The 25,179-nt window shown below is 46.3% G+C and overlaps 2 protein-coding genes across 7 annotated transcripts in view; both read left to right on the plus strand.

Moving 5' to 3' along the window:
- The window catches only part of LOC135914426 (ATP-binding cassette sub-family C member 3-like), a 211,213-nt gene that overhangs the window by 66,542 nt on the left and 119,492 nt on the right, over positions 1–25,179 (plus strand). The gene's annotated exons all lie outside the window — the stretch shown is intronic.
- Positions 8,651–25,179, plus strand: part of LOC135914460 (protein NLRC3-like) — a 43,418-nt gene continuing 26,889 nt past the window's right edge. Inside the window, exons 1-2 of the mRNA XM_065447324.2 lie at positions 8,651–8,667; positions 8,756–8,897. The gene's annotated coding sequence lies outside the window, so the exon portion shown is untranslated. The remainder of the gene's footprint in view (positions 8,668–8,755; positions 8,898–25,179) is intronic.

The following is a 25,179-nucleotide window of genomic DNA, read 5'->3' on the forward strand; positions in this document are numbered from 1 at the left end:
GAACGGGAACCCATCGATGGCCTTCCGGGTGAAAAATGTACCGGTAGAGCACGTCGTCTTCAAACTTGAACAGTTTGAGTTGTTTCCGTAGCCTGGCATTGGGTGGAGATGAAATACCGCTAAGGCGATTGATGATACTTTGGCAATAGGAATCGGCGCGCTGGTGAGTGGAAAGCACTGAAAGGCGGTTTGATGAACTCAAGGAAGAAATCGGTGTAATATACGAAGCGTCCTCCGTGCGGCCAATTTGACAAGGTGATGTGATGTGCTCCGAGGATGGTGGTAATGGGCATCGTGAAAGAGCATCGGCATCTTGGTGCTTCCGTCCGGACTTATATATGACGTTGAAATCATATGCTTGTAATCGGAGTATCCAGCGGCCAAGACGCCCGGACAAGTTTTTGATCGTCGACAACCAACATAGGGCATGGTGGTCGGTCACAACCGTGAAATGTCGACCGTGGAGGTATGGACGAAATTTCTGAATGGACCAGACAACAGCCAAACACTCTTGTTCGGTTATAGAGTACTTCTTTTCCGCGGAAGTGAGAGTGCGGCTTGCATATGCAACAACCTTTTCGCAAAATTCGTGGTCGCGCTGCAGCAGTACGGCACCAATTCCGTGACCGCTGGCGTCAGTATGCACTAATGTGGGCGCCTTGTCATCAAAATGACAAAGAACAGGTGGGGATGTTAGTGCGCGCTTGAGTTCTTGGAACGCGGCTTCACACTGATCGTTCCAATCGAAGGAACTGGAATTAGTAAGGAGCTTGTGGAGGGGCGAGGCAATGCTGGCAAAGTTCCGGATAAAACGTCGAAAGTATGAGGCGAGTCCAATGAAGCTGCGTAGTTCTTTTGCACGAATTGGACGGGGAAAGTTGAGCACCGCGGAAATTTTATCCGGATCGGGCTGGATGCCGTCTTTGCTAACGAGATGACCCAGGACTTTAATCGTTGTGCTAGCGAAACGGCACTTCCTCGTGTTTAGTTGAAGTCCGGCATTAGAAAGGCATGTGAGCACCTCATCTAAGCGTTGCAGATGGTCAGTGAAAGTCGAGGAAAACACGACGATGTCGTCGAGGTAACAAAGACAAGTTTTCCACTTGAGGCCGCGAAGAACCGTGTCGATCATTCTTTCAAATGTGGCGGGAGCATTGCAGAGACCGAAAGGCATTACATTAAACTCATAAAGACCATCCGGAGTAGAAAAGGCGGTCTTTTCTTTGTCCGCTTCGTGCATTGGTATTTGCCAATATCCGGAGCGAAGATCAAGGCTGGAGAAATATTGCGCGCCTTGCAACGAATCAAGGGCGTCATCGATACGGGGCATGGGATATACATCCTTACGGGTGATCTTGTTTAGCGCACGGTAGTCAACACAAAATCGTACCGATCCATCCTTCTTCTGCACCAAAACGACGGGTGATGACCAAGCACTGGCGGAGGGACGTATGACGTTTCTTTTCAGCATATCGGCGACGTTCTCTTCGATGATTTTGCGTTCGGCCAAAGAGACTCGGTAGGGACGACGGCGTACAATATTCTGGCCATCGGTGTCGATACGATGGAAGGCAACGGAAGTCTGCCCGAGTGACGAAGTATCCATATCGAAGGAGGCCTGGTGCTTCGTAAGCAATTTTAGCAACGCTTCATGTTGAGCAGCAGTAAGGTCAGGGCTTATCACGGAAGTAAGGGCAGATGAAGCAGATTTGTCCGGTTGAGGAAGAGCTTGCGAGGCAGCAAGAGGAAGCAGGGAGACTGGTTGGGTATCCACATAACAGGTCACTGCGGAGCCTTGAGGTAGGAGGATTGTCTCAGTGGTCGCATTTAAAGCGATGATTACCGCAGAGTTTTCTTTGAACCGCACCAGGCAGGAAGCGAAGACAATTCCACGGGCAAGACAGCGACCGTAAGGAGTGATGAACACGTCGCCATTGGCGATGTCCGTAGAAGAGAGACTTATGACTTGCTCGTGGCCGGGAGGCAGTACAGAATCGGCAGCAGTGATAAAACGCAGTCGTGGCTCATCGGTACTCCCGCTGCAATGAACTGTCTCGCTCATATGTACTACACGTTGACGGCAAGAGATTAAAGCGGACGCTGACGAGAGAAAGTCCCAACCTAAAATTAGTTCATGAGCGCACGGGAATAACATCGCGAACTTAATGTGATGACAGATACCATCAATGAAGACGCGTGCTGTACATTGGGCTGATGGTCGCATGATTGCTCCATTAGCCCCAATCAGGGATGATCCAATATAAGGCGTCTTCACTTTCCGCAGACGAGAGCACAGGTCCGCACGCATAACAGATATAGTAGCTCCCGTGTCAATCAGAGCTAACAAAGGCACACCCTCCACAGACACAACAACATGTTCGAAGGACGTTCAGGAGGACTTGGAGCACTTCGCGGCGATGCAGTTTTCCCTCCAAAAACTGCACTGGTTAGTTTTCCGGTCGCTGGACATGGAGTTGGGAGACTGGTTGAAGTGGCGAAACAGAACGTCGGAGCGGCGATGGAGAGCGGCGTCTCGAGGCACGGGAGTGGAGTGCGGTGTTGGAGAAGTCGGCCGGAGATGGAGAACGGCGAACGGGGGGATTATCATCATAAGTGCGGTAAGCGCGAGGAGGTGGCTCATCGCGTTCAAAGGCCGCGTAACCACGACGTTCGTCTTGCTGGCGGCGTCGGCAAAACCTGGAGATATGTCCTCGAAAGCCGCAGTAGTAGCAGATAGGCCTCGAGGAACGCCAGGCAGAGTAGTAAGGTGGGTTCGGAGGTCGGGTGGCTAAAGGTGCCAGGTGATCGTGAACAGGCGCAGGTGGTGTAATTGGAGACGGCGCGGCTGGCATTGCAGCAATCTGGGCGTAAGAAGCCGGTTGTGGGCAAGGAGAAGCGTTGGTATGCTGGGCGTTCTGCAGGGATGCCAATTCCTCCTTAATAATACCGCGCAGGTCAGTAGAAGCAGGTTGGACGTGAGCGCTGCTGCAAGGGGTTGAGCCATGCGCTTGCAATTCCTCACGAATGATGGCTCGAATGATAGACCGGAGCTCAATACTGTTCGCAAGGGGGTTGTCGGAAAAGTCCGGCTGCAAGCGGATGGACTGCAGGGCATCGAGGTACTGACAGACGGAGACGACGTCCGACACCGTCGATGGGTTTTGAGCGGCGAGTGCGTTGAAGGCAGTAGATCCGATACCCTTAAGAAGGTGTCGCACGCGATCAGGTTCTGGCATGGCACTGTCGACACGGCGGCAAAGCGCGAGGATGTCCTCAATGTACGAGGTATACGATTCGCCATAATGCTGGACGCGCTCAGACAGCCTCTTTTTCGCAACTTCCGAACGAACCGTGGGTGTGCCGAAAATCCGCCGTAGCTGCTCCCTGAAAGACGACCAATCACGGAAGTCTCTCTCATGATTCAGGAACCAGGTCTTGGCTACTTGAGAGACGTAAAATGGCACGTTGTTTAACCTCAATGTCTCGTTCCAGTTGTTGTAGTCGCTGACACGATCGTAGTTGTCGAGCCAGTCTTCAACGTCCTCACCAGGCAAGCCAGAGAAGATTTCAGGGTCGCGATACCGGTTGTTGGCAGGGCTGGGAGTGGGGGTGGCTGGCACTGGAACCGAGATGGTGGATGCTGCGGTCTGGTCTTGCGACATGGCGGCTTCTTGGCGTAAGCGGCGTCCCGAACGTAGCTCCAGGAGAGATCTTGAAGTAGATAGAGGTCGAAGGGATCTTAAAGCGCCTCCACCACTTGAAATACCACGGTTGAGACGACGCTTTATTCCAAGATGGAAAAATGGCGCCGACGCAAAACGAACACGAGCCGATGATTGATGTTGACTTTGTACAGATGAAGATGAAGTCCGCATAAATGCTTACAATATATATATATATATATATACATATATATATATATATATATATATATATATATATATATATATATATATATATATATATATATATATATATATATATATATATATATATATATATATATATATATATATATATATATACACGCTTCCAACATGCTAGTACAGACGCGATGCAAGTTACAAGCTATGTTGCGTCATCTTGCGTCATCGCTAGGTAGGGCGTCGCTACCCGCACTTGAAAAGCAGCAAGGACGATGCATACTAAGTGGCAGTACGACTGAAAATCAATCATCGATGTGCAGACAACGTGATACAGCGTGCGAGTATATGTTCTTCTATTTGTACCTGCGTGCATTTGTGTGTACTAGCCTTCCTGCTTGCTTGTTGCTAATGCGGGGACGCTTTTTGCACGTCAAGGCGCAGCATGAATTATAGCGTCAACGTAATTTAACCTCGCGATATTCTTCGCTATACTAGTCGACTTCACGAGATGTTTTGAGGCCCGCCATATAAGAAGTGACGTTAAGGAGAATCACCATCGTGGTGGGTGATGTTCGTATTACAATGTATATTCAACGGAGCAAACAAAATCGCCGTAAACGGCCACGTAAATGCTTCAAGGCTGAGAGATGTGCGTAGAGCTTTGCACATGGTCGCTATTACGTACAATACAGGCGAAAACACGCAACATGTATACACAGGATATGCATTACATACGTGTTCTGTGGCTTAGTCGCTTGACAGTGGTGCTTCACACGTGGATTCCCAAACCTTTTGACTTTCTGCTATGTACGCGTATGCTCACTTCTATCGGAAATGCTACGTAGAATTCCCATGCGCCAGTGTAATGCCGCGCCGCGACATATTTAAGTTCCTTATCGTAGCTCTTTTGCGGGCACTCCGAGGCACTTATATATACTGTGCCCCATATTCTAAGCATTTATATATATTTTTTGTACCCGAAACCAGGATATTACGTACTACAAAATAACAGCATTTTTTTCTATGGGACTAGCTTAAAACTCATAACTAGTGGCAGATTTCTTCTCAGCGACAAAGTTGCGTAAGGCCGCCGATGCTGCTTACGCTCGATCAGCATATTATTTACTAATTAATTAATAATATTTTTACTCATGTAATAATTCATTACTTTATTTATGTTGTTTATTTATCCAATTCATACTGCGGACTCGAGGTCTGTGCAGGGAGAACAAAATAAATGAAAGAGAGCAATGCACGAAACAGGCGAATACAAAAAAATGTTCAAAAGTTCGTACCAAATTATCACAAAGGTTATATAATGAGGCAATTGACCTAAACATTTGTGGAGTTGCCTTCCTTATCACCTAGAGTAGCCCCAAATCTCTGGGACAGATTAACGACATTCTCATGCGAAAGCTGGCGTCTTGCTGCTGAGCCCGAGGTGGCGGCTTCGATTCGCAGAATCGGCGGCCGCATTTAAACGAGGGCGAAATCAAAAAGAAAAAAGAAAATTTCTCTTGTAATTACGTCTAGTTCTGCACGTTACAGAAAGAATGTCAGGTGGTTGAAAAAAAGCCCGGAGCATCCTTATCCGCGTCTCTCACAGTCCCAGTGTCGCTTTTTTTAAATGAGTTTTTTATTAATTATAGACAAGATACAGTACAAGGGAATATTATACAGGAGGAGCTCCCGAGGTCAAAGACTGTAACGGGACCTCCTGTACAGTGTATAAGTAAAAATATAAGCAACAGTTGCAACAAATAATGTAAAATATAAAAAAAGCAATAGTAGTATTGGTTTAGGTTTGGCAGTACTAATACAAATCAGCTGCAGACGTGCTAGTAAAAAAGTATAATAATTATTATTACACGCGACTAACTCAGAAGTATAACGCCATTATGAAAGTGGATGGATAATCAGATATAACCAAATGAACTTTTATTCGTGTAGCGTGACCAAATGTACATTTGGAAGGGCTACGTGCAGTCAACCTTACATGCAATCAATCAATCAATCAATCAATCAATCAATCAATCAATCAATCAATCAATCAATCAATCAATCAATCAATCAATCAATCATGCGAACACTTACGGTAATAGGCACAGGCACGCTATCTTGGCGAAAGGCGACACGCTATCCTCGTCGAGAAAGCCTTGATACGTCTGCACATGAAACCATGACCAAAAAAGGAAGGCTTTATTTTTGATAAGTTTTCCGAAAACCGTCAGTCAGCACATTGAATGACGGCAGTCAATGACATCATAGCCATTTCGCTAGTCATTCCAAGCGGATTTTCGGTGTAAGTGGCGTTCTGATTTTGGCTATGGTTTCCTTTTTCTCTGCCGTGACGTGTCTTCCACTTTGACGTACTGGTACCGCTAATAGTTATATTGAAGTGCGTCATCAAGGAAGAAAAAAACTCAGTTATTTCGTACATAATATTGTGTTATTTAATTTACATCGCCAAATAAGCAAAAATATGCAAATAGCTCTTATTATTGCCAGAGGCTCGAAACTCCAAAAGACAATTACAGTCACCACGAAAGGTAGGTATGGACTCGGCATCCAAAATAGCGTACGGTGAATTCAGATATCGGAAGCGTTTGACCACGGCTAGGAAAACTTTTTTTAGTGGATGAAAAATGCAGCTTCAGCATTTCCATTACATAGCCAGACATTTACCATGCATAACTGTTCCAATAGATGAAACAACCGAAGGACGAGAGAGATGCCAAAGTTTTGACGCCGTCTTTGCCAAATCAACCAGGTAAGTGTCACGTTTAAAAGCTCATCATCATCTTCATAATCATCAGCTGCAATGTGACGCCCACTACAAGTTATTTGTCCCCTCTGAAATAAAGAAGAAACTGCTATGCGACGGAGCGTTCTGTGGCAATATACCAGCTTACACTGACTTATCACGCACTTCTAATGTCCCTGTTGAATAGTGCAAGATACACGGCTGAACTTACCCGCACAGAACTTGACCTGGAGATGACTTGGTCACGTATACCGGCACCAATGAAGTTCCCGGCTATGCACACCGCCAAAAGATATGTGACAACGAGGATTCCTTTGTTGAAGTGATCGCTGAACGCACTTATTTCCTGTGATGGGCAACAATGGACAAAAGGGCGCAATTTGTAATGCGATTAGCGTTCTGCTCCACGCACTTTCCGGTGTCTGTCGGTCTGTCTCTATGTGTGTCTGTCTCGCTGAACTCACTTATTTGCTATGAAGGGTAACAAAAGATAAAAGCACAATTTGTAATGCGATTAGTATTCTATCTCCACGAGCTTTCCGGTGTCTGTCTGTCTGTCTGTCTGTCTGTCTGTCTGTCTGTCTGTCTGTCTGTCTGTCTGTCTGTCTGTCTGTCTGTCTGTCTGTCTGTCTGTCTGTCTGTCTGTCTGTCTGTCTGTCTGTCTGTCTGTCTGTCTGTCTGTCTGTCTGTCTGTCTGTCTGTCTGTCTGTCTGTCTGTCTGTCTGTCTGTCTGTCTGTCTGTCTGTCTGTCTGTCTGTCTGTCTGTCTGTCTGTCTGTCTGTCTGTCTGTCTGTCTGTCTGTCTGTCTGTCTGTCTGTCTGTCTGTCTGTCTGTCTGTCTGTCTAAGCATTTGTGCGCTGTGGGAACCGCACTCGAAAGCAACCATCGGACCAACTTGGCTCGATGGGGGGTATGTGACATTGGATGTGTGCTGCCGCTCTTGAATGAACCTCCTTCACGCTAGCTTTTCTCGCCCGACATTTATGTAGATCTGGACATTTGCCGCTTTTCATTTAACCTCCTTGACGCCAGCTTGTGTCAAATGGCATGTGCTGCTGTCCAATGTATCTTTTTGAGGCACACTCCGGTCATTGGGTATCTACCACTGGCTGTGTGGAGTTGTTCAATGACAAAAGAAAAAAAAGCGTTCAAAATGTTTGATGTGCATGGCGCAATCGAACCCGCGTCATATATATCTAGGCAATCTTACCTGAAATACATTCACGCGCGCCATGCGTGGACTTCCAGGCGGCGTCGCTAGATGGCGTGGCATGTCGCGGCCAGAGGCACCCTGCTGCAGTACACGCCTCATAAGGCGTCTCCGCCACGGTAATACGGTGTGTTGCTGCATTGCGTCAACGCTGATCGCATTGAAGTCGACATTATTCGTAAGACGGGTCCTGGCGGAAGCTTTCGTGTTTGCTTCTCTTCTTCCGATCGCGACAGCTTGGCGCTCCTTAGTTTCACGTTATCCCTCCCGTCCTAACTTTCACCGTTGCGGTGGTTAAATAGTTATGGTGTTCATACTACTCAGCAAGAGGTCGCGGATTCGATTCTTTGCCGCATTTCGCGGGCGCAATTCAGAGAGCTGCCACGGCCAATCATCCCTCCAATTACTGCAGTCACCCTGCAGAAGATGGCCGTCACCTATAATTAGGCGCTCTAAATTCCGATCTACAGACGACAATTTGCAACGCTGCTAGATGGCGGCCATGTTTTTTTGCTGGGACTACGGGAATTGGTGGTAAGGGCGACCGCGATAACACTCAGCCTCGTTCTTATCGCATGCTTGCCACCACTGTTGGCTCGTCATGGCTTTGTCGCCGACTGCTCCGTCATCACAGCCGCGAAACCTGTACCGACAAATAGCGATCGAAGTGGGGGGAGGGGGCGGTGGCGATTAATCGCGCTTGCTCGAAATGTAGGTGGGAGAGTAAGTGATTTTGGTCAACAAACACGAACGCGAGCGCAGGTGCAGCATTTGCGCTGCATTCTGTTTTGCCTAACTCGTTTTGGAAACTGAAAACTATCGGTCGAGTAGGTCTTCCCGGATACAACGGCTAACGCTGCAATATTCTGGGTAATGCACTGATGTATAGGATGTGTATACCTGGCTGTCTCGCAGAAATATGGAGTCTTGGACGGCGTCGAGAACGGCAGCTGTGCTCAAGAAGCCCAGCAGTGTGCAGACGAATCCCGACGGTGGAAGGCACCGCCTCCACCGTTTCCACGCAACCACCAGCATCGCCACCTATCGACAAAATAAGGTCCCCGTGCCAGCTTAATGAAACTTCTATGACAACGTACACTGTCTTGTATGAAGAAATGACGCCGGCTTGTTTCCGCACATCTAAAGTTTGAGACTCACTGAGGAAGTTCAATTAAATTGAGCGCAAAAATCAGCAGAGAGATTTCCTGACACGATAGGGATGACGTTCGCCTAATAAAACCCAGAGACGGTAATCATGTCTATCGCATGCAGAATAACTTAGGTCGCCTAATTCAACAGCCGACAAGAAGAATTCTTTTTTATCAGCTCTTAGAAGTTTGAAAGCGAAGATTCAAGGTGATGCAATAGAATGTACATCAAATTTTCGCTTTAGCTTATAGATCGGGCTCTCAGCGTTGAAAGCTTTTCATTTATGACACAGAGAGGGATGGAAAAGAAAGGCAGAGAGGTTAGCCAGAAAAAGTCTGGCTTGCTGCCCTTTGCAGAGAAAAACGTCTTAAAGAGACAGGAAAGAGGAAAGATGAGCATCGAAACGCAGGTCGCAGGTCGCAGGTCGCCATGTAGAACAGCTGCTGTCTCAGTTCGGGCTTGTTGGTACGTAGTGCAGCAGAAGCAAGAGGAAAACTAAGAAGGGAACACAAACTTACAGGCAGGAAGTGAGAGAGGCATAAAGGAGAGATGGCTCAACCTGTGCCACTAATGGGAATTTACAGACACTGCCTGCCTTTCTTGTGTGGTCATGCGTTCTGTGTTCTCGCCTTGCTAGCGGTACACTAGTATTCCGCCATACGGTACGTTACATTAACTCTCCAACACCTTCCACGAGGTTGCCTTGAGAATAACACAACTGCTTACTTGAGTGTAGTTTGTCACTAAAAAAATTATCTTTCTCCACTATTTCGGCAACATCTAAATAGTGCCTATCAACATATATTGCTGTGGTTCTGGATGTGGTGTCTCGTGGTCACTTGACGAGAGGCCTAAATAAATAGCGCCGTAAGTGAAAATAATTGGCGAACAAGCAGATGTTCGGGTGGGGCTCCGGATGAGCTTCATGCATCGTAACTTGGGAATATGCTTGATGAAATGATAGCAATGTAGCAACGATAACAGCTGTACGCTTCCGAGGGGACAGATGGCATGGTTCAAAACTGAAACCTCATATACAGCAGCAGACATTTACTCACGTCCTTAGAGAGGGGGAGAGATTTAATTTACAGGAAAGGCAGAGAGGTCAACCTGAGCTGATGCGCTCTAGTCTGCTACTCTGCACTTAGAAAGAGGGAAGGGAAGTTAACGAATTGGAATGGATGACGGCCCGGAGAAAGGAAGGAGTGAATGCATGAGTGTACATTGCAAAGCGGCCCTACTAAAGCCGCTCGTCTAATCGGGCGTCCTGCAGGAACTTCAACGTTTTCATTGTTGAGGAATCACGCCATGCGCTGAGCCAAGGTTGAAGACTGGGCGTGTTGGTATAGCATATTAGAGGTTGGATTGTGCAACATTTTGACGAGACACACAGTAGAGAAACACACATCACAGAGCGCTCTGTGGTGTGTGTTCCTCTTCTGTGTGTCTCGTCAGAATGTTGCGCAATCCAACCTCTAGCATGCGCTGAGAATAGCGCCCTGAAACAGCATATATCAAAAGCATCGTACCTTTTCTTCACGCTAACATACTATGCGCGTTTCGGCTCGATGACGTAAACGCTCACACGCCACACATTTCACACGCAACGCTTGCGCATCATTCTTAGCTCCATACTTCGTTTTATTCTTAGCAAGCAACGCTGTAGGAGCTGCGCAAATAACGCGGTCATACGAGCCTCACCCCACGTGTTTCGTAATGCGGTTCTTGGCCTCCAACGCTCTCTACGTGCACCCTTCATGTAGCTTTGGGTACCATATGCCCTGCGTGGCCAGGCGGTTCCGTAGAGAGGAAGCCTCTCTACTGTATCTAATAAGGACAGGATCTGCACGTACACCGGCATAGTTATTTAAACTGGACGTATACCGACTATGCGGTCTTTACTTCGTGCAATGAAATATGAGACATCGAATATTTTCTGTGGTCGTGATAAGCTACCGCGGTGAAAGTGACGCTCTTTGTAAGAACAATACAGAGGCACTACAGAAGCACGGAAGAAAGGCGATCCATATGCACGCCAGCGACAGCTTGTGCTTCCAAAAGATCCTTTATTAGCCCCGAGAAAGAGGAATGGCGCCCTCTCGCGAGTGACGTCACGGCCAGGACGCCGCTCGCTCCGGCTCGCTCGGCCGCCGCGCGCTCTCGTTCCCTTCGTGTATGCTTGGGGTATAGGTGGCTCGAGCCGCACGTATTGAAGAATAAGTCGGCTTCTTTCAGCTGCCATACCCTAACCACAGTTTCTTCTTCAAAAGCGCGTGAGTCGAGAAACTTTGCGACTTGGATATCGCAAGCTAAGTAGCGTTAAAGGGGTCTACAAGGTTTTGCAATGCATATATGCGCCGTGTCTATCGGTAAATTTTGACTAAAAAAAGAATATCTGCAAATTCAACGCGCGAAGTTGTGTATGATGCTTCGCTAAACACTTAACATTCCTTTAGTATTTAGCTATGAGAGGCATTGCATTTTACGTGGAAGAAAAATTCGGTAATTGGCGTCACCGCGTTATCCGATGTTAGAAAGACACTGCCCAGCGAAGCCGTCATCATGATTCCTATTACTCTGGTGTGTTGTTCTATTCAAATATGGCCATTCATTAATGCGTAAAAGAATAGTTTGGCGCGCATTTCTTATGAAAAAGATTGCTGCTACTTTCATCCCCCTCTGAAACAGGCCTCCAAAAAATGAATTGCTCATAGCTGCTAACACGACGGCGCGTCATGTAGGGTATTTACATAGTTAATTCACAAACACCATAGTAGCAATCACCTGAGAGAAAAGTTTCGTTGTTAAGATCGAGAGCCAATCGATTGAAAGTGATGAAATGTTTCATAGTGGCCCTCAATAGCCTTTATCGACAATATGGCACACCCCTGATCACGTAACGGTAGCAATCGACTGACATTATGGCGAGGCACGCTATGTTCGCGAAACCCATCAGTTCACTACAAGTTCGAATTAAAACCATAAAGCATTTTTTACAGCGCCAACTGGAATGGCTAAAGTATTCTCGAGCTACTACACCGCAGCTTAGATTGCCTACAAAAGGAAAATTCAAGCACCTTCTGTCTCACCATGTCTCGATCCAGCGTTATTTAATTATACAAACGGATAACTATTCGCTTCGTCTGTACATAAAAGAGAATCTTGCAGGCTAAATTAAGTTTGCTCCATTCCAATCGCAAACATTCATAAAGAAAGCACCACAAGCCTTGCATATACTTTCACTTGATTTTTGACCCTCCACCGGGGGAATTTCGATATCTTCAATATGTCCCATACTACTAGTAATTGACGCTTCGACTTCTATCTGGCTGCAGCTATGCAGTCCAGCAGGCATACTTCACTAAAAAAATTGGGCCGAGCAGCCTGTGTCAGTTCGCCAAACATATTCGTCATGTATATTCCTCAAGCAACAAGCACCAGTAAATTTCTCAAGCGAGTTTGATTTGATTTGATTTATTAATTTCCATTTACACACACACATGTACAGAGGAGTGGTAAATGGAGGTGGATGAGGGAAAAAAGCCGCAAAGACGCGGCTTGAGGTAACCTCACCCCCTTAGGTACAATATGACTACATGGGGTAACACATCAAGCGCCATATAAATTACATTTATATAGTGGCCATAAAACATTGCAGTTATACAATATATGAAAGAACAGTGAAATATTTCCACAATAACAATGCAAAACACACTGCGGCATTGAAATAAATAAATGATATACACTTGGTAACATAGACAAAAAAAGAGGAACATAACATACATTATTATTCATTAACAAACGCGCTCTAAAGAGGTGAGTTGAACGTGTAGCACGGAAAAGGGAATATATATTGCTACATTCCTATTTGTACTCTGTAAATAGCTGTAAGCCTTCATTAACTTTACTTCAAATTGCCGCCGCTTAAAAAAAAATAAGCACGTGAAGAACCTCCCAATGTTGACAAGCAGTTAAAGAAGCAAGTGAGGCGTGTAGTATCTAAGCTCCAGTATTAGTTAAATCCCCGTGCTACTGCCGAGCGTTTCTGTGAGGAAATGCAAAAATTCGATATTATACCATGAACTACTCGTCGTGAGCAAACCTGTTTTAGCGGAATGAAATCAACGTAACTGCTGTAGAAGTCATGTATAGCCAGCTTTGTGACATACTTGTTGCACCGCGGCATGTATGGTATCATAACTGGATTCCTATAGTCTATGCTTTGGGATTGTCTATCCGCGTATGAAAAACCCGCAATCGGCTGGTCTGCGTCGCTTCGGCTGGCACTGTAGCGTTGCCTTCGAGAGCTGCATTGTTGTCTAAGAAATTAGCTCTTTGAATAAATGTTCGCAAAGGAAGACGTCGTAAAAATATATTTGAGACGACCACCATAAGTATACAAGCAGAGAGAACGAGGGCGAACAAACGAAAACACCGCAGAAAGCGCCCGGACAACGCCCGAACTGTAGCAGACGACAGGCGCGAGTCCGTGCCCTGACGTCACGCGAGCGGCGCTGCGAGCGCCGATCGTGTTCGTTCTCGGGGCTAATAGCCCGCACGGGCTATAAATCCTTGTATTATGCAGCCTTGTATTATGCCTTGTTGAAGGCAAATACACAGTGGTCCGCATAAAAGCATCGGTGCTTTCGCGGAATACAGGTTGCTGTTTGTGGCACATACAAGAAATTTAATTTTGCTATTGTACTTTTTATTTTCTCTCTTCCTATTGCTTCCTCTCTTCTTAGAGCACAAGACTGTGCCTCTGGGCCAGAGCACTGCCCAGGCCCGCTCAATAGCATCATTGCTTTGGCGGGCTGACAAAATAGTTGACTGTACGCTTTATGTTCTAATAACGAAAGAAAGAAAGAAAGAAAGAAAGAAAGAAAGAAAGAAAGAAAGAAAGAATCTTCACGCCTTCTTCTGATTAGGCACTGATATGTTCAACAGATGGTAAATACACCGTGACACAGCAAGAGACTCCCTAGTGGAGCAGTTGCCGGCCTCGTTCACCAGGCTAAACCCGCCTGCAACAGCAGGTGAGTTTAGCCTAGTGATCATGCTACAACCATCGCCAACTACTTAATGTATTGGCCCCAGCTAAATCTTGTGCAATTGTGGAAACAAGATTACGTCAAACTGCGGACTTTTTATGAACCTCTGCGCTACCAGTATGTGACGTACTGTGCATTCATTGGTCGCTAGTGCCAGGTATGCGCTGTGGCCGCTGGTAGCAAAGCTGTCACTCCGCTCACTTGCCCGTAAATAGGTTTAGATTTTCGACGCCTTCCACGTAATAAGTGCGTCATATCTTGCGACATAAGTATACGAGGCTTAAAGCTTCATCACATTACATGGCGTTTACTTGTGTCTTTCTTTCAAATGTGACGCATTTGTTTTCGTTGCCACTTTGAGCAGGGAGAGAAGTCTCTCTAGCCGTCATAGCGTTGGCTGCTCTGTATGAAACGTGTTCCTTTACGTGCTTCAGCATGTAAAGAAACAATACGTTATATGAGAGATATGTCTTTGCGTCAACTCTACGCCATGCAGCACTGCAGCACCATCTGTCGGGCCTTACTGAAGACGCCGCAACGTGGCAAGACAGCTAGCGAGAACCTAAATAGATGGCTGTATGCAGAGGAATGCTGTCGGTGTTTCTTTTTATTGCATAAAGGAAATCACACCTTCCAACACTCGGAACCGTGTCGAGATTTGGTTCGATCGAGCATACACTTGATTATTACTAATTGTACTTCTCCATATTATATAGATTAAGGGTTCAAGTGTCGGTTTACGCCTATCGTGCGTTCATTTGACAACCGCGATTACCCGTGTCCCTTTGGCGGTCGGAAAACCTCATAATGCAACCACGTCTTCGTGCACAGTGAGAAGCACACGAAAGGTCGAAGATTCATTGGCCTGACCAAATTCTGCGACAAGTACTCACGGAGGACAAAGCCGCTGCCAAGTCGCAGGTTGCATCCACCAAGGAAGTGACGCGCACGCTGCCCTCCAGGTGTCCCGTCCCCAGCGTGAGGCAGGCCCTGGCCACGCCGAGGCCAACGGGCGGGAGGAGGAGAAACTGCGTTGAAACACAACGAGTAATTAAGACAAATACGCAGTGTACAGCCTTCGACATACTTAACCAGAACACTCTTTAAGCGTATTTTCGTTTCTTCTGCACTAATTGGCATTGGTGACAGTCTTGCCTGCGATTGCCTGTGGCTGCGAGGAGAACATAGGGCGCCTATTGTGCCACTGTCCTCGATTTGGCACACAAAGGTAATCAATGGTCAAGGTATTGCAGTGACTAGGGGCCATATTCTGAAACGATCACTTTCGACATTACCATTGCCTTGGCCGTGTCTTCGCCTTCGGCGCGCGCTGATTGGCTGTTTCAGCAAAATCGGATGAGCTGATTGGTTGGTTGAGCACTACGTCATCCGATTTTGCTCAACCGGCCAATCAGCGCGCGCCTGACGGCAATACTATCGCCGAGATGATAATATCGCTGAAGTAGATCGTTTCAGAATACGTCCCTAGGAGATTGTCCACTGAGCCTACTGACACTACTGGAAACCCGTCTCCATCGGTCAGCGGTGTAGAAGGCAGTGAAAGCACTTTTGTGCTTTCTGCCTTTTGTGCTTGTGCGAGTACATTTGACAGCGGGGTGCTCTCCGCGCAGGTTCACACATTCACCACTTTCCTATCTCTCTTTGTTTTAATGCGAAAGCACTAAATGGCTAATTAGGCGGGGAATCCGCCGTTGGTGGCGTGACCACACGATGGTACAAAAAGACTACGAACCCTCTATCTTTGGGGGAAGTCGAACCCACGTTCTTTGGTGTTAATTAAGGCGAAGGTAATTGAGTAACTAACCTGCCGAAGATGACGAAGCTGCCTTTAACGAAGGTAGGTGCTCCTATCGAAACATTGGCCAGCCTTTCAGAGACACCTTGTCCCTGTTTATAACATTATATACCACGAAGGCACAGTTAAGTAAGATAAAGTTAATGAAGGCACTCAAGCCCTCGACCTTTGGTGGGAGTCAAAGCCACGACCTTTCGTGTTAATTAAAGGGCAGTTTATTAAGATAGAATTAATTAAGGGAATCGAACCCACAACTTTTGTTGTTAATTAAGGTCAAGCTTGTGCAGGTACAGTTAACTGAGATAGAGTTTTTTAAGGCCATCGTACTCGCGTCCTTTGGTGGCAGTCGATCCCGCTACCTTGTGTTGTGGCATAATGTCTAAGCATTGCGCGCTGGTCGCAATGCTTTCACATTCGTCCACGTAGGGATAACTGAGTGCCCCTTGAATTCTTTAATTTACCATTTCTATTGCTCCAGTGTAGTGTAGTCAACCAGGCACTTGTCTGTTTAAGATCCCTGATCCCTGAAAATGTAACGACCACGATGGCATGGTGACGAGTCGATGGCGACAACGATCGATATACTCACAATGGCTGAATGATAACAACGGTGCGACGATGACCGCTTGACGATGGTGGCGTGATAACGAAGATATGACAAGACAGTTTCGACCACAAAGTGAAGGTGGCAGGTGCGGGACTACGACATATGACAACGAAAAAATGAACACAAGAACATGAAGGCGATGAAATGATGACTACGAAATGATGTCAGCGGCATGTTGGTGTAGGGGCTCACGTTCGTGCATACGTGAATGGGTTAAGTTTGAAGGTGGCGGTACATGAACCCTTACTTTGTCCCAATAAGCAGAGATTAGCTGTCACAACGCAGCGATATTTTCTTGTGGACCTTATTATTTCTTTAGGAACAATATAACGTCTTCATTTCCTTTAATACGACAGCATTATGCAGGAGCGTCACCGACCTTCATCGTTGGTGCCGACACAAAACAGCCGGCCGATGCCGTAATCAAAGGCGCAGGTGGCCTGATTTTGATAATGCCATTGTATTAAAGTCACTCATGTGCAGCGTAATGACCTGCGAGGCTTTTTTGTAGACCGAGCTTCTTCATGCTTTTGCTATTTTTGCACAGTTTCAAAGCGAATAGCTTCCTTAGGCTTCTTCGCCCCTTTTCGTAGGTGCTGGTCCTTGGTCGGAGATCGGACTATCAGCGTCCTCGAACGCCAACTCTTGTTAATGTTCTCTGAGACGCACATGCTGTCCACCTATACTGCCGCCGCAATGGCGCTGGTTAACGGCTCTATCATCCGTGCAATTACGCAGTGACGAAATAAACACTACCTAAATATTTTCAGCCTGAAACAAATATACAGCGTCCTGTGCATCATTCCTTAAATAAACCGGATAGCTTTCTGGAAGCATTTGGCTATTTTCTTATTTTGACAATCATCGTCGATAGTATCTGTGGAACTCCTTCTTCATTTGTATTTTTGATGCGAAAGCATCAAATGGCCCACTGAGCGCTAAAAGCCGGCGTCTGTAGCAGCGAAAGGGCGCCTAAATTCCCATTGGCTACGACGCCACCTTACGAACACGCCACATCACGAGCGCGTCTCGACGGAGCGTGCAGAATTGTTGAAACGTAACTTAACACCCGCTGGTCGAATACGCGCCAGTTGTGGCGGGGTGAGGGGAAAGGGCATCGCCACAACGCCACGTCACCAGCACGCCTCTCGCTCTCACCGTATCACTCTCGGAAGCTGGCGTGCGGTTCGTATCTCTATCTCTTTCTCACCCCCACTGGACTTGGCTACCACTGCTTGCTGGCTCCGTCAGCTACATACCGCTGCAACACGTACGCATCGCAGCACAAAACTCGAAGGACCGCTCAGCACCGTTCAATTGGAGATTAATGCTTTCGCATTCACAACTCATAAGAAGTGCTTAGGTGTCCTCGGATTTTTTTTGTTTACCTTTGAGTACGAGTAAAGAATAACTCTCGGGGTCGCTTATTGAGCGCAGGCTACATGCTAGCCTCTTGTACGCCAACTGCAGCAAATTTTTTAATGCGGTAGCATTATAGGCGGACCTCACATACTTTGTATGTATCCGTCCGACAAAAAGTGTGGGCTGATCCCGAAGGCAGTGCAGCCTAACACAGCGTCTCACAGGGCTAGTCATCACGAGGGAAGAATCCTACGAACTGGCACATGACGCAAGCGTCAGGCGTTACACTTTGGCACGAGATAAGATTGCGTGCGATCGTGGCTAGTGCGTTGGGCTCCTGTGCCAGAAGACAAAGGTTCGATCCCACCAACGGTCAAGCATTTCTTTATATCATTAGAGGCAGCCTGCACCCACGTTGGAGGTACCCAACAGAAAACTCGAGGTGTGTTGAGCGAGCGCGTGACCGTTTGCACAAGATCTCAAAATACGTGCGAGGTGTAGAAACGTCACATTGACAAATGAGAGTGCGCAAGGTCGCACCTTACACACGCACTCGCAACTGTGGAGACGTAACCGTTATCGTAATCTAAATGTGCGGTGTAGAGGTAGAGCTGCTAACTACTGGCCTAGTTTCTTTTTTTCACGAACATTTTAATAAAAAAAAAAGACTGATTCTGCTTCTGTGGCTAACTATTAACGAATCATGACGACAATGTTGCGACCGCCTCACGATGCTCTTTTCTGCTGCGCGTGCCTCAATAGCCATAAATGCGGCTAACGTGTCACGAACTCACAAAGTGGCCGACGTCGAGCAGAGTCAAGCAGGGACCTTGACATATTTGCGGGAAGTTGTTCCACGCCGTCTGCTGCGCGCCGAACAGCAACAGCGCGCTGAGAGTAGCACACTTGAGCAGCCGCGACGCTATGCCAGCTGCGTGCTGAGCGAAGCCTTCCTGCAATGAGAACGAAAAAAAAGAAAGAAACCTGATGCAACGTTACAGCTTTCTCGTCACACCAGCCGGGAAGTAGATTACGTTTGGTTACTGCAATAATAGCTCGGTGGTTGCCTGGTGTAGCTCTGCGCCGGCAGGTGGTGCGAGAGAACCGGCCTCATGTTTACGCCCCCGCTAATCCGGTAATTCGCAAACACGACTGGGTATACCGAAATACCGGACACGCTGAAACTCTCTAATAGGGAATGGGAGAGAATGGACGGTAATATAATCTTTCATCGTTATTTTCACCTTCTGCAGATAGCACTGTTGAAGATGGAGATAAAGCGGTATGATACAAGACAAGTTCCCTTGTTGAAACATTGGTCCCAGCGACGTTCCTTCGTCTACCAGTGTTCAACACTTGTGCCCTATATGCGTTATTTTTATCTAGTTCAGCAAGTGATGTATATACAAAACGAGTCTCAGCACACATCTGTCAGCTCGATTCCGCCAACATGTATACTAGCATTGGTTTGGCCTGATTTTCTAGACGTTAGAAAAACGCAGATTCTTTATGCTGACATATGTTATACATAGTTTAGAGGATAAGGTCTGAACGCATTTTCGTTTATTAGTCCATTAATCCCTGGCAAACTAAACAATAACAAGCCCAGTGCGCTCTGTGTTACAGCGCAATAATGAGTATGCGATAACCTAGCCACAGAGCCTCCTACCGGCTTGCTTGGAATGCGAAGAAGGTTAGCGTCTATTGCCTGCTCCTGCCAGGGCACTCGGGTTGCTTCTTGGTGGTGCTGCCTGTGGAGATACTATTTGCACGCTTGGGACTTGTGTTCGTTTGTGTAGTGCTTGTTGATGTGTCCATCTTTCTTTCTTTCTTTCTTTCTTTCTTTCTTTCTTTCTTTCTTTCTTTCTTTCTTTCTTTCTTTCTTTCTTTCTTTCTTTCTTTCTTTCTTTCTTAACAATGTATTTAAGATTCTGGTATAGCCGGCTCCAAACAAGAATACGTTTTTATTTTTATAGATATAAATTTTTTAGAGTGCTTCAAAACTTACGCTTCTACTTGCAATTGTGCAGTGCAACTCTGACTGTAACTGTGTTCCTTTTCTTTTATTATTTATTGGTTTCTTTCTTTCTGTTTACCGCCATAGTTTCTCAGTGGCTATGGTGTTGTGCTGTTGAGCACGAGGTCACGGGATCGAATCCCGGCCACGGCGTCCGCACTTCGATGGGGGCGAAATGCGAAAACACCCGTGTACTTGGATTTAGGTGCACGTTACAGAACTCCAGGTGGTAAAAATTTCCGGAGTCCTTCACTACGGCGTGCCTCATAATCAGAAAGTGGTTTTGGCACGTAAAACCACATAATTCAATTTTTTTTCTTCCTGTTTCTTTTTTTCCTATTAAATATAATCAAAAGGAGCTGCAGGCTCTTGAACACAACACCGGTTACGCCTTGCCGCATTATCAGATATTGGTAATGATAGTCAGATAGTGATAGTGATAGTCATGCGCATATACTTCCCGGCACTTACACATGCACTTTGCGAAGGAAAATGAGTTTTTAGCAATCAACATGATATTTTACAGCGTAAGAGCCAAAGAACACTGCAAAGTAGCATTAAAGCTAGCCGACCAAGCGTATACCTTTCTATAATGTGCAACGGCATTATCACCTTTCGCGGGGGCCGTGAGTTTTGCCAAACACAATGACGGTAAACAATCAACGGCAAAACAAAGGAATCTTCAGCTCGGAGCTAACATTTCGAGAATGAAACTTGTCTCTGTTAGTGCGAAGGCAAGTACCCACTGTAAAGACATTGGCTCAAGTCTTGAGGCTTCCCTGATTCGCCCATTGCTGATCTCATCACGACTCGATCTTCTTTTCAAGCTGCCTTTTACGAAGAACTTAAGTCTCGGTTACGAGGCTTTGTTGCCGTATTTCTACACTGGAATTCTGTGTACACTCGCTCCCCACCCTCCTTTCGCCCCGTGTTATGCTCATCTTTGTATCAAAGATGAAACTATGGGTTATTATTTTTGGTCTGTCGATACTCTCCCTTCTTGATAAAGCGGTTACGACCAAATACGCCTCGTAATTTCGGTCTAATGTCTTGTGAAATAATATGTTTTCAAGCCTTCACTCTTTCGTTTGAGTCTCAGAGGGACGCTCGCTCTGCAGTCCGAGAGGCAGTCGTATGTAAAACAAATCAACTACCGTGCTAAATCTTTTGTTCCTGTTGCTATAAGACTGTTATAGTTCCTTTTGTTGTGTTCTTCTGTTTTGTTCCCCACCACGTGCAGCGCGTCCTCTACGTGTGTCATCAAACGGAGCGAAATGTTTGTGCTACAACTCTCCCGATTATTACCTGTGGTGCTGTCACCGACCAGCTTTCTTTTCTATTTTTGCAATTTATTTACGAGCTTTGCGTAGATGCGCTCGCATGTGTCAACTGCAGTACTGTTACGAAAATAGCTTCGTAATGAGCTTCGAAAATACCTGCCAGCTATGGAAACGAGAACAAGACACCTGCGAGTTTTGCGCAGTGCTGCGCTAAAGCATCCCTCTTTTTCTGCCGTAGCTGCATAAAGCATGTGCCGTCTCTCGACGGTATATTATTATTATTGTTATTATTATTATTATTATCATTATTATTAGGTGTTACCTGATCCAGAACAAGTTGATGCTTTCAAAACGGCGCAACGACAGTCGACGCGCATTTCCGCTGCCTAGCCACACAGTGTGGGCTTATGCCGAGAAGCCACGTATCCGTGAGCCTTCCTATAATGTCTCCCTAAGAATTCAAGCCCAGCGATGCTGCTCCGCATAGACGCTGTCAAGTTACGTTGTTCTTGCATTTAGAGCCAATCACAGAAAGCGTACCCGCCTTATATGAGCCAATCACAGCTGGAAAAATGGTGAACTGAGTGTGACAAAAGTTGGGGCAGTATTCAGAATAACACCGGGGTACTTGTGGAACAACGTCGGACATGCGTGCGATCTGTCTTAACTAGAGGTGGGCGAATATAAACTTTGTTCGAATACGAATCGAATACGAATAATAAGTGTCGAGTATGGAATAGGTGAACGCAGAAGCATAAGTGCAGGTTGCCTGTGGCAGAGAGCACAATTCTATAGTCGCGTACAACTTTAGGATAAAGGGGCGTTTACTCCTCAAAGGTGGATGCACACGAGCCTCCACCAATGGGCGCGCACTCTATACTGACGTCACTAGCCAGATGGCCGGTGACCCCGCCGATGGAGAAGATGGCCGCCCGCGCTTCGAACTGGGCTGACTCGAGTCAGTCGCGTGCGTCTGCCCCTCGTCAGAGTGCATTCCCAAACTTTTTGTGGTGGTCTGTCACGCCGGAAATATTATTGCGAGCTTACGATGCACCATTTGTGCCGCATGCGTTTATTCTGAGCCGTGGTGACGAAAGATTGCAACGAGCATCGCTGGCGCTAAGCTACGCGAACTGGCGAGATAGCAGACTTGCAAAAAAGAAAGAAGGACGTGAACAGTGAATGAAAACTTTATTCTAAATGTCCGGCGATTTGGCTGGGGTGGGGCCATAAGCACCCCAGCCTAGGTGACGGCCTCGAGTCCTTGGACACGGGCGGCTTTCTTGGCGTGCCGGACGGCCCACCGTTGATCAGCGAGGTCGTGGCTGAGCAGGGCCGCCTCCCAACGCGCCCCTCGGTTCGAGACTGCCATGTCTTCTCCGTTCGTCGGGGGGTCCCCACTCCTGCTGCTCGCTATCGGTGCATGCCCATAGCATGTACTGCAGTGTCGCTCTGGTTCCGCACGCTTTGCAATCGTCGGACGAATAAATGTCGGGGTTGCCGAGGTGAAAGATCGCCGGGTTCCCATATGTGTGTGTGTTTGCAATTGCCTTCGGGCAACCGCCTGTTTCTTGTTTAGTTTGGCGCGCGGTGGTGGGTATTTACATATTTTCAATCTGTACTGTTGCGTAATGTTCTGAAAGTGGTCATGCGATTCCCCCCCACCATACTCGATCTTGACCTCAAGAACGTGAAAAGGAACGAAAAAATAAACGTATCACATTATTGAAAATGAGTGTGTGAAAACCCAGAACCAAAAAAAAATATAAACACTGTGCTATTTAAAACCAAGACTATTTATTTAAAACTATTAATGAAGCATTTTTGTACGTTTCCTGCCTCGATCGTCTTCTCGCCCCAGGTTTGTAATGGTTTCAATAAATGCATTGTTTTTTAAGCACTTGTTAAATAGCAACTCATCCATTTTAAGCTCGCCAAAACGAGTATTAAATGTGCCGTGTAAATGAAAAACCAGTGCAAAAGCCTTGCATAGCTGCTCTTTCTACTTTTCCAGGGAAAACAGGGGGAAGCCGGGAGATGGAAATTCAAGACGATGAGCAAAACGGGGGCAAGGTCAAAAAAAGGAGCCAGCGTTTCGACAAGTGGACTTGCCTTGAAGAAGACAAGTCCACTTGTCGAAACGTTGGCTCCTGCTTTCACTTTGTTCCCGTTTTGCTCATCTTTCTACTTTTTTTTTCACTTGCAATGAAGCTAAAGAGCAGACGAAGGGCAGCGTTGCAGAAGGCACGGGGTTATTTTACTCTCGTGATCCGGCACGTGCTGTGGCATTTCAATAAGGAGAGCTCTACCAGACGAGCTCGTATGAAAATACGAAGGTCTTTATTTATGTCGAGAATTACGCGTTTTAGAAGCATGGTTTTTGAGCGGGACTATTTTAGCCGCGGCTAAAATCGGCTGTCGCGCTTTGGTTATCTGGGTGGGGCCTCCCCTTTTTACTAAAGTTTTACCAGGCTGTAGTTTATGAGCTGCGCTACTGGAAGAGCCGGACATTACTTGCACAAAATATCGAAATCCATACTCGACTAATTAACAAACATTCATTAATTAAAGTGTAACTAATTGCGCTATGGCCCATATTGCATGCAGTTAACAATTCTAAACGCGGCGTTCGAAACGCAGATCCAATTAGAAGTCATTCTCAGGATGGCACCAGTTTCGACATATTGATTCCCGAAATTTGAGGAGAAATGCATTGGCGTTCCAGTTAATTTCTTAACAAAATGTCGTTTTATGCATTGAAGCACAAAAATAACTGGAACGCCAATGCCGCGAAGTTCGGGAATCAATATCTCGAAACTGGTGTCATCCTGAGAATTCGTTTCAAGTGACGCTGACGCCGAGGCCTACGCTCCACGCAGGAAAGGGCGCCTTAAAGCTACGCTCTAAAATCACAAGTTGTCATGTACGCTTCCTCCGTGAGGCCGAAAATAAGCTTGCATTACCCATTTTGTGTCTGCATTGCTTCGAGAAAGTTTATCAAGTCCTCATTTGTTATTAAGTGGTATAGTTTTTTTATCAGACGAAGAACAGCTACCAGACTTTAACATTCGATTTCGAAAAACTTTGCTTATTTATTTATTTATTTATTTATTTATACTGCAGCCCCTTTATGGCGCTATTGCAGGAGTGGGTTAGACAAAAAGAAGTCATACAAAAAAAAACCAAGTAAATAATAACATATTAAGAATTCACAAGAAATAAGGCAGATGACAGAAATGAAACTGAAAATAACAGCAACACTGAGAGCAACACTAGTTGCAACTATTAAAAATATTAAATAGCTAATTTTCGAATACGAATAAGTATAGTTAGCGTTAAGTACACGATTCGTATTCGAAGCTTCGAATATTCGCCTACCACTCTTAATGTTTGCGGCTTCACGAACACCAGGTTTCAGCAAAGCACATTTGCGGCACAATAACTTGGTCAGAGCTTTACCTCGGTGGGTTCTCACAGCTTGCTCCTGTGACGAATGTCTATACACACTCGGGGATTATTTAAGGTCAGCCGGTATCAGAGTATTTCACTTTGTCCGCAAACTTCTGACCGTTTGCGGATTATCGGTTTACCGGAGCCTTGGATGGCGGTAACAGAACTTGTCGCGACGTTGTCGCATATTGTGCAACTACTATACATTTGCAAGATCTTTCTGTGGCATCGGTCTTATCATCGAAAAAAATCACAAAAGTACTGCATATTACGTATTAAGTCGCTACCAACGCTTTTCGCCAATCGCTTTGCCGGATGGGTGGGAGGCGTAAACGTGAGTTGTCCGATGGATGGTGCCAGCTGGTGGCGCAAAGCTGAACCAGACAAACACAGAGCTGATAGCTCAGCAACCAAGCGTATTATTTTTCGTTGCTGGTCTAATTTTTCGCAGTGGCTTAATTGGGCCACGATTCGCAGCGGCCGAGAATTTACGCCATTAGCGAAGTAGAATAAAGTTGGCTGGTGAAATATTAGCTCTGTCTCTGCCTGTTTCAGTTCAGCGCCACCAGATGGCACAGCCTGTCAAGCCGTTCACGTTTAAGCCTAC

Source organism: Dermacentor albipictus, chromosome 6 (assembly GCF_038994185.2).
Source record: "Dermacentor albipictus isolate Rhodes 1998 colony chromosome 6, USDA_Dalb.pri_finalv2, whole genome shotgun sequence".
Lineage (NCBI taxonomy): Eukaryota > Metazoa > Arthropoda > Arachnida > Ixodida > Ixodidae > Dermacentor > Dermacentor albipictus.